The sequence below is a fragment of the Acinonyx jubatus genome, chromosome A2 (genome assembly GCF_027475565.1).
Source record: "Acinonyx jubatus isolate Ajub_Pintada_27869175 chromosome A2, VMU_Ajub_asm_v1.0, whole genome shotgun sequence".
In the NCBI taxonomy this organism is placed as follows: domain Eukaryota; kingdom Metazoa; phylum Chordata; class Mammalia; order Carnivora; family Felidae; genus Acinonyx; species Acinonyx jubatus.
The window spans coordinates 129,962,997-129,974,657 of NC_069383.1; positions in this window are offsets into that span (position 1 = coordinate 129,962,997).

Genomic DNA, 11,661 nt, shown 5'->3' on the forward strand with positions numbered 1-11,661 from the left:
CTTCAGCCTCCATCATTGCTCTGCGCTACACTGAACTGGGCTAGAACTTAATCCTGACAAGCAGAAGAGGCAAGCGTTACATATACCCATGTTACAGATGAGAAAATAGAAACCCGGAGGGACTGCTCAGGTACATTGCCCAGAGCCACATAATCAGGTACAGGACCAGAAATATCCCCCAGATTTCAATGATTCTAAAGCTCGTGTCTTGCCTTTTCTATATTGTTCATACTTTCCATTCAAGAAGTGATGCCAGGCTCAAGGCTCTCGACCCCACGGTATAATTTCACTTGTGCTGTGTTTAGAGTTGCCAGATTGAACAAATAGAAGGGTGTCCAGTTAAATCTGAAGTTGAGCTAAATCGCAAATAATTTTTAGTATGTGTATGTTCCATTTCATAGCCTTTATTTTATCTGGCAGCTCTCCTCCCCAGCCAATCACCAAAGAGACCAGACATTTTAATAAATCGAGCTCACAACTTCAAAATGGAAGAGATCTGCTGGGTTAACCCCGCCATTTCTGTACCGAGCCCAGATCAGGAATGGCTTTTGTAGAGTTACAAGCCCTCTTCCCCCAATAAAATAGAAAACTGGCTCAGTGTTTTAGGCTTAAAGGCAAAGGTACAATTGGAGCCTCATCTGGCCTTACAAAGCCCTTCTTTTGGTCTTTACTGAGATGTTCTGCGATGAGAAATTACAAGCCTGAGTTGAAATAAAATAAAGAAACTGCTTTAGGCATTCTTTGTTGCATGTCCTACAAATGTTGTTTATTATTTTGAGATCTCTGGCTCCAGGCAACATAAATTATTTCCTTGGCAGAATAATATTCTGAACCCTAATGATTTGCTTCCATTCACGGCGCAATGAAGATGATTGAGAATGGATGAAATTCGTTCTTAAAAAAAAAAAAGGCAATGATGTTACCCACCTGGAGCTGAACCATTAGCAAATTTCAGCCCCTTAGAGCTCAGTAAATTGAATACATTGTCAGAAATTATTTCTTCTAATAATGTGACTGCATGCAGATGAAGGAGAAAAATATTTCAAGGCTAACCTGATCTTTAAGCACTATTTGAATTATTAGGTTTTTAATTATGTAAGAGTGAATCATTAAAACCTGTCAATAGATTTTTAGGCAATGGCATGACTTGAACAAACATTTTAGTTTCTAATTCACACCCTACCTATTCAGTGAAAATTTCTTAGATCCCTCCCAGATTGATACCGGGTGTGTGTGTGTGTGTGTGTGTGTGTGTGTGCGCGCGCACGCGCGCGCGTGTGTGTGCCATTAGTCTGTGAGCTCTTAGAGAACAGGGACCATGTCTTATTTAAATATGTGTTCCATTTAGAATCCGAAACCAATTCTTGTCTAGCAAGTGCTTGTGGAATTGCATGGTAGTTTTTCTAGGGCTGCATAAATAAAGAACCACAAACTGTGATTTAAATAACAGAAATGTGTTGCCTCAGCTTTCTGGAGTCCAGATAGGGTGATGGCAGAGCTGGTTCCTGCGGAGGCTGGGAGGGGGAGTCTGTTTCATGCCTCTCACCTGGTTTCTGGAAGTTTGCTATCAACCTTCAGCATTTTGTGGCTTGTAGACACATCACCGTGTCTTCTACCCCCCATCTTCATATGGCGTTCTCCCTGTCTGCATGTCCCCGTGTCCAAATTGACCCTTTACTTTAAATTTTTTAATGTTTTTTATTTATTCTTGAGAGAGACAGTGTGTGAGCAGGGGAGGGGCAGAGAGAGAGGGAGGCACAGAATCTGAAGCAGGCTCCAGGCTCCAAGCTGTCAGCACAGAGCCTGATGTGGGATGCAAACCCTCGAACCACTAAATCAACCTGAGCCGATATTGGACTGAACTGCCTAGGTGCCCCCAAATTGTCATTTTTTATAAGGACACTAGTCATATCAGTACAGGGCCCGTCTAAACTCGACATCGCTAAAGAAAGACTCAATTTCCAAGTAAGGTTACCTTCTCAGGTACTGAGTATTACAACTCCACATATCTTTTTGGGGAGAGACAAACTCAACCCATAACAAATACCAAACGAAGAAGAAAAATCACCTGACTCTGCAGGACGTGTTTTCCAGGTTCAGATAAGACAAAATTATAGACTAACAAGCTCTAGCTGTTTTAACATTTTAACAGTCTCAGCAGATTCTTGAGAGGATTTGGGGAGGTAAATTCTTTTTCAAAATTGCCCTGAATAATGATATTGAAGTAAAGATAACTCAACCAAGTCAGGATATGGACAGCTGAGAACACATTATTGATCAGCACCGACCTACTGAATCAGAATCTGCATTTGCATGAGATCCTTAACTGGTGCTTAGGCACATTGAAGACTGAGGAGGAATGAAGCACCTAAATCAGAACACCTGAAGGTGAACCCAATGGTTGTTTGTTCTAAATTGTCAGCTGATGCTCCTATGCATCGTGAGACACGAGAACAAGTGAGCTATGGCTGGCCCCTCCCCTGCGTGTTCCCTTCATCTGGGAATCCTCTTCCTCCTTTTTCAGTGTGCCTGCCTGTCTCTTGAAAGGGGACATTTGGCCAGTTGTCCGGCCATGGGGTAGCCATAGCACACAGTTTCTCTGGGCTAGATCACCGTGAGACAGACCTCGACTGTCCGGACCTGCTTGTGGAACTTCAGGTAGTGTTGGCTGATCCGAACTCTATGCACCCCTGGGACCTTCCTTAACGTGCAGGTTCTGATTGTCGCGAGCTCTGAGGCCCAGAGTCTGACAACTTGCGTTTGTAACACATTCCCAGGGCATGCCTTTGTTTCTTGTCCCCGGCCCACACTTTAAGTAGCGAGATGGTGCCATCTTAAACTGTCCCCTCCGCACCAGCTTTTATCTGTTATACATGTATACCTTGCTTTCTTATATGGCACTGGTGTCCTTTTTCTGAACTTGAGTGGAAAAAGTTGTGGAATTTATTGGAAAATTACTAAAACTCCAGTAATCGAACTGGTCTCCACCTTGATAATGATTCATAAATACTAATGTAGTACCAATATATTAAATCTTATAGGGTGCAACTGCCCAGGTGACTGTGATTCTTCCTCTGGGATCTACCCTTCCTCCTTATCACGAGGGATCTCAGCTCCTCTGCTAAACCTTAAAGTTAATTAGAGATGGGGGCTCCACAGACAGGCAGTGTGAGTTCAAAGCCCAGCTGTGACACCTGTTACCTCTGTGACCTTGAAAAAGTCACTGGGCTTGTCTAAGAATCTGTTTTTGTTCCCTCTCTTCCAAAGGCTGGTGTGCAGATTAAAGATGATACTTATAAATTGTATAGCACAGTGACAGGCTCGGAGTAAACATTCATTGTATGCTGCTGGTGGTGGTGTTTTTGCTATTTCATGACCTGACTCCCTAAGCTAGGGCATTCACACCCTCTCTTGGGAGTTTGAATCTAGGAAGTGAAAACGTCAGAGACCGGATGGTGTCAAAACTTGATAGTTGACATTTGAATTTTTCTACTAAAATAGCTGTCAGAGGAACAGCCGTATGAACATTACCTGGAAGCTTGTTACACGATACACAATCTCAGGCCCCAGCCTAGACCTACTGAATAAGGATGCATTTTTAATAAGGTGCACATTACAGCTTGAGACGCACTTAGAGGAAAGCCTGCTATCCTCTCGGAAGGCATTTCTGTGACCTTTCATGTTCATACCTGCATGTACAAATCCACACCTTTATAAAATACTCTCAACTAATGCCTTACCTTTTTTAAGCCTGAGCTAGCTCTAAAAATTAGTAAAGGCTATACAAGTTAGTAAACAAGCTCTAGTTCATTTCTGCTACCTGAAACCCCCACATCTCAATGGCACTGCCCACTATATTCAAGAAACCTTGCAGGATATTAGGGCTTTTCCACCATATCCTGTCATGAAGATGAATGAACCTAGAAGTGGAAGAGACATTAGGTTCTAAAGTCAGCCCATAAGGTGAAACTTGTGTCTGGTCAAAATATGCCAGAAAATGTATTGGAGATGTACCACATTAAAAAGTGATACACCCCCTTGCAGTAAGTCCCAATAGGGCTGATTCTGAAAACACTGATATTTCTTCACTTGAGCCACAGATGAAGAGAAGTAGTAGCTTCTCTTGCATGATGGCATTGGATGAAAAGTACTTACTTTTAAACTTTGGACTCACAATCTCAACAGGAAGATCACACTATGGAAACGGAAAAAAGAGATGCGTATCTCCCAGCTTCTATCCGTTCTGGAGCATAAGCCCATTGAGTGAAATGGCAATCAGTCACTCATGTAATTTAAAATTGTTTTCCCTTTTTTCTCTCTTCCCCCCTCTGTCTCTGTCTCTGTCTCTCCTGGGCATGTAGAGTTGACTTTTCACAAATTAAATGGGGGCACATTATGACTCTATGTTGGATCACGTATTTTTTGCATACATAGCACACTCTCAAATTCTAGCATTTTGGGCGGCCACTAAAAAGTATTAAAGGCTATGCAAGTTAGTAAACAAGCCAGCAGTAATTAGCCCATAACCACTGCTGGAGCACAGTGGTGCTCATATCCCAAAGCATCCGCAGTTAGCACACCCTTGGCTTGCTTTCCAATATGATGTCCACTACTCCTGTCCTTTCTCCCCGTTGTATTGCACATTGGCCATGTCATTGTAACAGGTGTCACTGTCTGACAGGTTTCACTGTGTGTGTTAAACTATGTGTGCCCTCAGTCCGAGCAAACTTGAATTCTATATATTGATCAAGATTTGGTGACACACTTGTGAAATGTTTAGGTTTCTCACCACTTAAATGTATGGATATGCGCCTTCTCACGCTGTCTTTGCAAGATATTGCTGTCTCTCTTTGACTCCTCTGCTTAAAAATTGTCCTCCTGCCGCGTTGTGAATAAACCTTGGAAGTGTTTTGCTAAGTAAAATAAGCCAGACGCAAAAAGACAAATACTGTATGATTCCACTAGGAAATGTCTAGAATAGGCAACTGCATAGAGACAGGAAGTAGATGACAAGTCGCCAGGGGCCAGGGGAAGAAGAGAATCAGGACTTCTTGCTTAAAGGTTACTGAGATTCTATTTGGCTTGAATAGTTTTGGAAATATATACTGGTGAATGCAATTAATGCCCCTGAATTGTATATGCTTAATGCAAACTTTATATGATACATGTTTTACAACAGTAAAAAATGTGGGGAAAAAATGGTTCTGTCCACTTTATGAGGTCTGCATACTTAAGGTTCTCTATTCTAGCTACCCTCACTGCTTAATAAATCCAAGGACCACCATCTCCCACTTTCAAAACTCTCTTCATTCTCTCCAATGCCAAATACATTATGTGTTCATTCTTATTTCCTTGGTTTTTCACATGCTTTTCATTTCTTTATTAGGTGAATTATTTATAAATTATTTATCAAGTTATTACCTGTAATGTGCCAGGTGATAGGAATACCAGAGTCTCAGACATGGACTCCATCCCCTAGAAATTTGCGGTCAAATCAGGGAGTCAGTCAAGTTCATAGGTGATTGTAATAGTATGCAAAATGATATGATCGGGGGCCCATAGGGAATTGGGTAGGGGCAACCAACACAATTGGGTGCAGAGTGGAGTCAAGGAAGGCTTCCTGGAGGAAGTCTTCTGACTCCCAGAGTCTTGTGACTCTGTATTTGTGTGTGTGTGTGTGTGTGTGTGTGTGTGTGTGTGTGTGTCGAAGATTACTATTGTTAACTTTTTTTAAAGGCGGCATATCCTTTTTGTAATATTCAGCATCCGGCAACACTGGGAGTAGCCATTCTAGAACAGAATCAACAGCAAACTGTTTGTGGTATTATAGTTACAAGGCAGCAGCCAATAATGGATTCTTGTCCAGGTACTGTATCTACAGAATCAGCCTAACTATAATGGCTCCTTTGTCTTGCTGTAGTCCAAGCACGACAGACTAAACAATCATGATTTTCTAAAACTGTGAAGGAAAGAATACCTTAAGATTAGGGAATAGCATGCACATCTTACTTGGTCTAAGATTTTTTCCCCTTCTATTCTGAGGTCTCTGCCAGAGGGAGGGTTCTAGAAATTAAAAAATAAACTTGGGGATTAAGGAAAGTCCAATGCGTATCTGAGCCATCCCTAAGATTACATGTAAATAAATGGATAAAAAATGTGATTCCTGTTATTTGGCAGTCTTCTGGCATAGTGGGAAGAACAAAGGCTTTGGGGTCACTAAGACCTAACAACAGTTAATGCTTTTGTCCTATAGTTAGGTTCCCATTCAATCCTCACAATATATACATGAGGTGGGTACTACCATTACTCCCATCCTATAGATAAATAAGCTGATGCTTTATTAGGTTACATACCCAACATCATTTTCCTCATCTCTCCAATGGGAATGAAGAAGTTGGTTTGTTTTGATAGAAGTGGATAGGAAATGTATAGTACCTAACGGAGTAGGTGATCTATACACATTGGTTCCTCTCCCTGGGATTACTGCCACTGGACCACTTTAGAAATGAGCTCTCTCTGCAACCATGCCCTTTGGTTTCTTAAGAAACCAATAGCCCTTGGCTAGAACCCCATTTGGAAAAGGCTCTTGGAATTCATGTCTTTAATAAGTTTAAAATTCTGGCTCCAGCTAACATAAGCACTTCCATAATCAAATGGTGATGTATAGATTTGATGAGTAAATAATGCTAGACTAACAGTGAAGGTCCAATCAAGCCTGCAAAAGCTATTGGCTTGTTAAATACTGTAGGTCTGGCAAGGTCTCAACAGAGCAAGAAGGTTTGGGCTGGAGATCTACCAAGAATCTCAAGGGATAGAGACACCTAGCCTGGTGTCTTTGTTCGGTCAGTATCAAAAGTTACCATCCCATAAGACTAACAAGGCAATCGGATAGACCCTCCAAGAGAAAGAAACTGTGAGTTCAAAACTCAAAGTGCCTAGATTCTGATCAACAATATATTTTTAACAAGTAGAAAAATAGCCTAACTCTAGCTCTCTGCTCTCAGTCATCCATTAGCCACATTAATAAAGCAAATGTTAGCCTTCTTTGGAGATAATCTATGAAAGAGGATACATACATTAATTTAGATTGATCTATGAATCAACACATCAATAATCTTTCCTTGACACAGGCTGTTCCTCAATCCAAAACAAAGCCAATCTGGGAGGATCAAATTTGTGTACACCCTAATGTTCTAGATTCATTCCCCATATAGAGGATGAAGGTAGGGCAGGTGGGCCACAGAACCTGAGTCTCTATTTGGTTTTATAAATACGGTTTTAAGTAGCATATTTACTTCTACTTATGCTTGGCTTTAGTGAAGAGTTAAACTATGTTAAATCATTTGGGTACATACTGCAATTTGTTTTAAATAGTTTCACAATGGTGCCAATAGCTGTTCTCACAATTGTAAATTCTAAAATCCCTTTATAGGGCTTGGTCTCTCTGGCTATAGGACATCTTCTCCTGGAATATTCTTTTCTTTTACTCCTGTGTCATAGGAAAAGTTAAAATATGCAAATATGGGAAGGAAAATAGAATGTGACTGAGTCTACTCTAAGACCTAGATATAGGGGATTTCTCACGCTTGGGTCTTTGTCCAAGCTCCCTCTGTGCATTTGGGGGGTTTGTGATAGGGAGTATGCTCATACTTCTTTCCTCCAGGACAGAATTTGCCAACCTCCACAGTACTGACGTTTTGGTCTGGATGCTTCTGGAGCAGGGGCAATGTAGGACATTTAGCACTATCCCTCTCCTCTATGCTCTAGAGGCCAGTAGCATGCCCTCCCCAGTTGTGGCAACTAAAAGGGTCTCTAAAAATGACAAAATGTCCCTTGCGCACAGTCCCCCTTCAGTAGAGACCCACTGCTCTAAGCGGAGGAGTTGTTAATTTGATTGGTGACAATGTTACTTCCTTTGGGGCCGCATTTCACTGGCGAGTTGGCCACTATGTTAAACAGCCCTTAACCTGACCTCTCTGTTGCTTTCTGAAACTTCTCAAGTCACAATGGCCAATAACATAATGGCTAAATGACACTGGGTTTGTGGACACTGGAATCGAATCCAACTTTAGCCCTTACTAGCTATTAACTTTATTCCTCCTTTTCTCTAAGTCTTAGCTTCTGATCTGTAAGGTGGGCATAATAGTATTTATCTGTGGCAGATGTCGTACATCCCATACTCAATATTTGTATCGCCCTTCTTCTATACTGAAACCCTCAGTTTTGCCCAGGGAGCAAGGTGTCCAAGTTAGAATGATCAGATTTAGCAAATAAAAATATAGTAGGTACAGTTACATTTTAATTTTAGATATTACAGGGTTTTTTGTGGTGGTGGTGGTGGTAAAAGTATGTCCCGTTTACTAAAAATGTACTTGGTAGGGGAGCCTGGGTGGCTTAGTCGGTTGAGTGTCTGACTGGGGCTTGGGTCATGATCTTGGGGTTCATGAGTTTCAACATCTGGTGGGGCTTTGCGCTGGCAGGGCAGAGCCTGCTTCGGACTCCCTCTGCTCCTCCCCTGCTCACACATGGTCTCTCTCTCTCTCTCTCCAAAGTGAATAAACATTTTAATTTTTTTAATGTTTATTCATTTTGGAGAGAGAGAGAGGGAGAGCATGCATGCGCAAGAGTCGGGGAGGGGCAGAGACAGAGAGGGAGGCAAAGAATCTGAAGCAGGCTCCAGGCTCCTAGCTGTCAGCACAGAGCCTGACATGGGGCTTGAACCCACAAACTGCGAGATCATGACCTGAGCCGAAACTGACTGAGCCACCCAGGCGCCCTCTAAAAAAATTGTTTTAATAGACATGGTATACTCAGGCCCCTCTTAGAGCTTGACCTGCCCTATTCATTCTTTCCTTCTCTTTGACGGTCCTCTTCATCCCTCCATCTCGCGCCTTTACGCCCACGCTTTAGGTGGGTCCCGAGAAGTAGATTCTGCAAGAGAAAATAAGAAGGAGGAGTCTCACTTCATCCTTGAACATGGCCAGGTCCAGCACTTTGCATTAGAGTGTGTACTCTTAGCAAGCATTGAACAATCTTGCACTTGGCTTTTATTTTTGCATCAACATCTCTATATGCTCCATGGATGAGAGCAGGGAAAGGGAGAAGAAGTAAATCGTCCCCCAAATCCGTAAGGGTACTTGCAAGAACAAAACCTAACTTCTGGATAAATGTGGGTTGTTTTTTTTTTTTCGGTTTTATTGAGATATAATTGAAATGTAGCATTTTTTAAGTTAAATGATCACCACAATAAGGTTAGTTATCACATCCATCACTTCACATAATTATAATTTTTTTTGGTTGGGGGAAGACATTTAAGATCTCGTCTGAGTAATTTTCAGGTATAAAATATGGTATTGTTAACTGGAGTCACAATGCTATACATTAAATTCCCAGAATTTATTCATCTTATCACTTGTACCATTTGATCAACATCTCTCCATTTTCCCTTTCCCCAGCCCCTGGAAACCACGATTCTACTCTATTTCTATGAGTTTGGCTTTGTTGTTTGTTTTTTATTTGATTGATTTTTTTTAAGTTTATTATTTCTGAGAGATGGGGGAGGGGGGGACATCAGAGAGAAAGGAGAGAGAGAGAGTGAGAGAGAGCGAATCCCAAGCTGGCTCCACGCTATGAGGGCTGAGCCCGATACAGGGCTCAAACTCATGAACTGTGATATCATGGCCTGAGTCGAACCAAGAGTCAGATGCTTAACTGACTGAACCACCCACGAGCCCCTTTGTTTGTTTTAGAAATAAGTGAAATAAGAAAGAAGTTTGTCTTTCTCTGGTTTACTTCGCAGTGTAATGTCCTCACGGTCCATCTACATTGTCACAAATGGCTGGATTTCCTTCTTTTTATGACTGAATAATATTGTATTTAGGCCATACTGTCTTTAACTGTTTATCCACAGATAGTCACTGAGGTTGTGTCCATGTTTGGCTATTGTGAATAATGCTGCAGACGGTGCAGGTATCCCTTTGAGATGCTGATTTAAATTCTTTAAATTCTTTTAGCTATATACCCAGACATGGGATTGCTGGATCATATGGTAGTTTCTTTTCTTTTTTGTTTCTTTTAAGATATTAAGGAATCTTTGTACCCAGCATGGGACTCTAACCTACAACTCCACAACTCAAACCCACAACTCTGAGATCAAGAATTGCATGCTCTACCAACTGAGCCAGAAGCTGCCCCCTATTTTTAATTTTTTGAGAAACTTCCATACTGTTGTCTGTAGTGGCTGTACCAATTTATATTCCCATCAACAGTGCACAGGGGTTCCTTTTTCCCAATTTTTGCCAGTATTTGTTTATCTCTTGTCTTTTTTGTAATAGCCATACTAACAGGTGGTTTTGATAGGCATTTCCCTGATAACTAGTGATGTTGAGCTTCTTTTCATGTACCTGTTGTAGGTCTTCTTTGGAAAAATGCCTATTCAGGTCTCGTGCCCATTTTTTCATTGGATTATTTGTGGGTTTTCTTTGAGTTGTATGTGTTCCTTATATATTTTGGATATCAACCTTTTATGGTTGCAAATATTTTCTCATGTTTTGTAGTTTGCCTCTTTATTTTGTTTGTTACTTCTTGTGTTGTGTAGAAGCTTTCCATTTGATGTCGTCCAACTTGTTTTTACATTTGTTACTTGGACTTTTGGTGTCATATCCAAAAATTGTTACCAAGACTATGTCAAGGAGCTTGTGTTTTCTTCTAGGAACTTTACAGTTTCAGGTCTTATATTCAACTCTTCAATCTTTTTTAATTTTTTTGAATGGTGTAAGATAGGAGTCCACTTTAATTCTTTTGCATGGGACTATCTAGTTTTCCCCACACTATTTCTTGCGGAGACTGTCTTTCTCCCATTGAATATTAGCCCCTTGTCAAGTATTAGTTGACCATATGCAGATGGGGTTTTTTCATGAGCTCTCAATTCTGTTCCATTGGTCTATGTGTTTATTTTTATGCCAGTAATATACTAATTTATTTTTACATCAGTAACAAACCATTTTGATTACTGTTTTGTATAGCTCAAAATCAGAAAGTATGTTTACCCCAGCTTTGTTCTTTTTCAAGATTGCTTTGCCTATTTAAGGATTTTTGTAGTTCCATCTGAATTTTGGGATTGTCTTTTTCTATACCTGTAAAAAATGCCATTGGGACTTTGATAGGGATCGTATTAAACCTATTGATGACTTTGGATAGTATAAATATTTTAACAATATTCTTCTGATCCACAAACATGAGGTATCTTTCCATTTATTTGTGTCTTCATCAGTTTCTTTTGTTAGTATGTTACAGTTTTCAGTGAAGAGATTTTTTCACATCCTTGGTTAAGTTTATCCCTAAGAATTTTACAGTTTTGACGCTATGATAAATGAGATTGTTTTCTTTATTTTTTTTAGATATTTCATTGTTTCTGTATAGAATTATAACTGATTTCTGTATGTTAATTTTGTATCATGTAACTGTTTTTGTGGAATGCTTAGAATTTTCTATATATAAAATCAGATCATCTGCACGTGGAGATAATTATACTTCTTTTTCAATTTTGATGCACACATGCTCTCTCCCTCCCTTTAAGAATAAATAAATAATAAGATAAGATAAAGATTTGTCAATATCATTTACCTTTACAAAAAAACAACCCTTAGTTTTATTGATTTT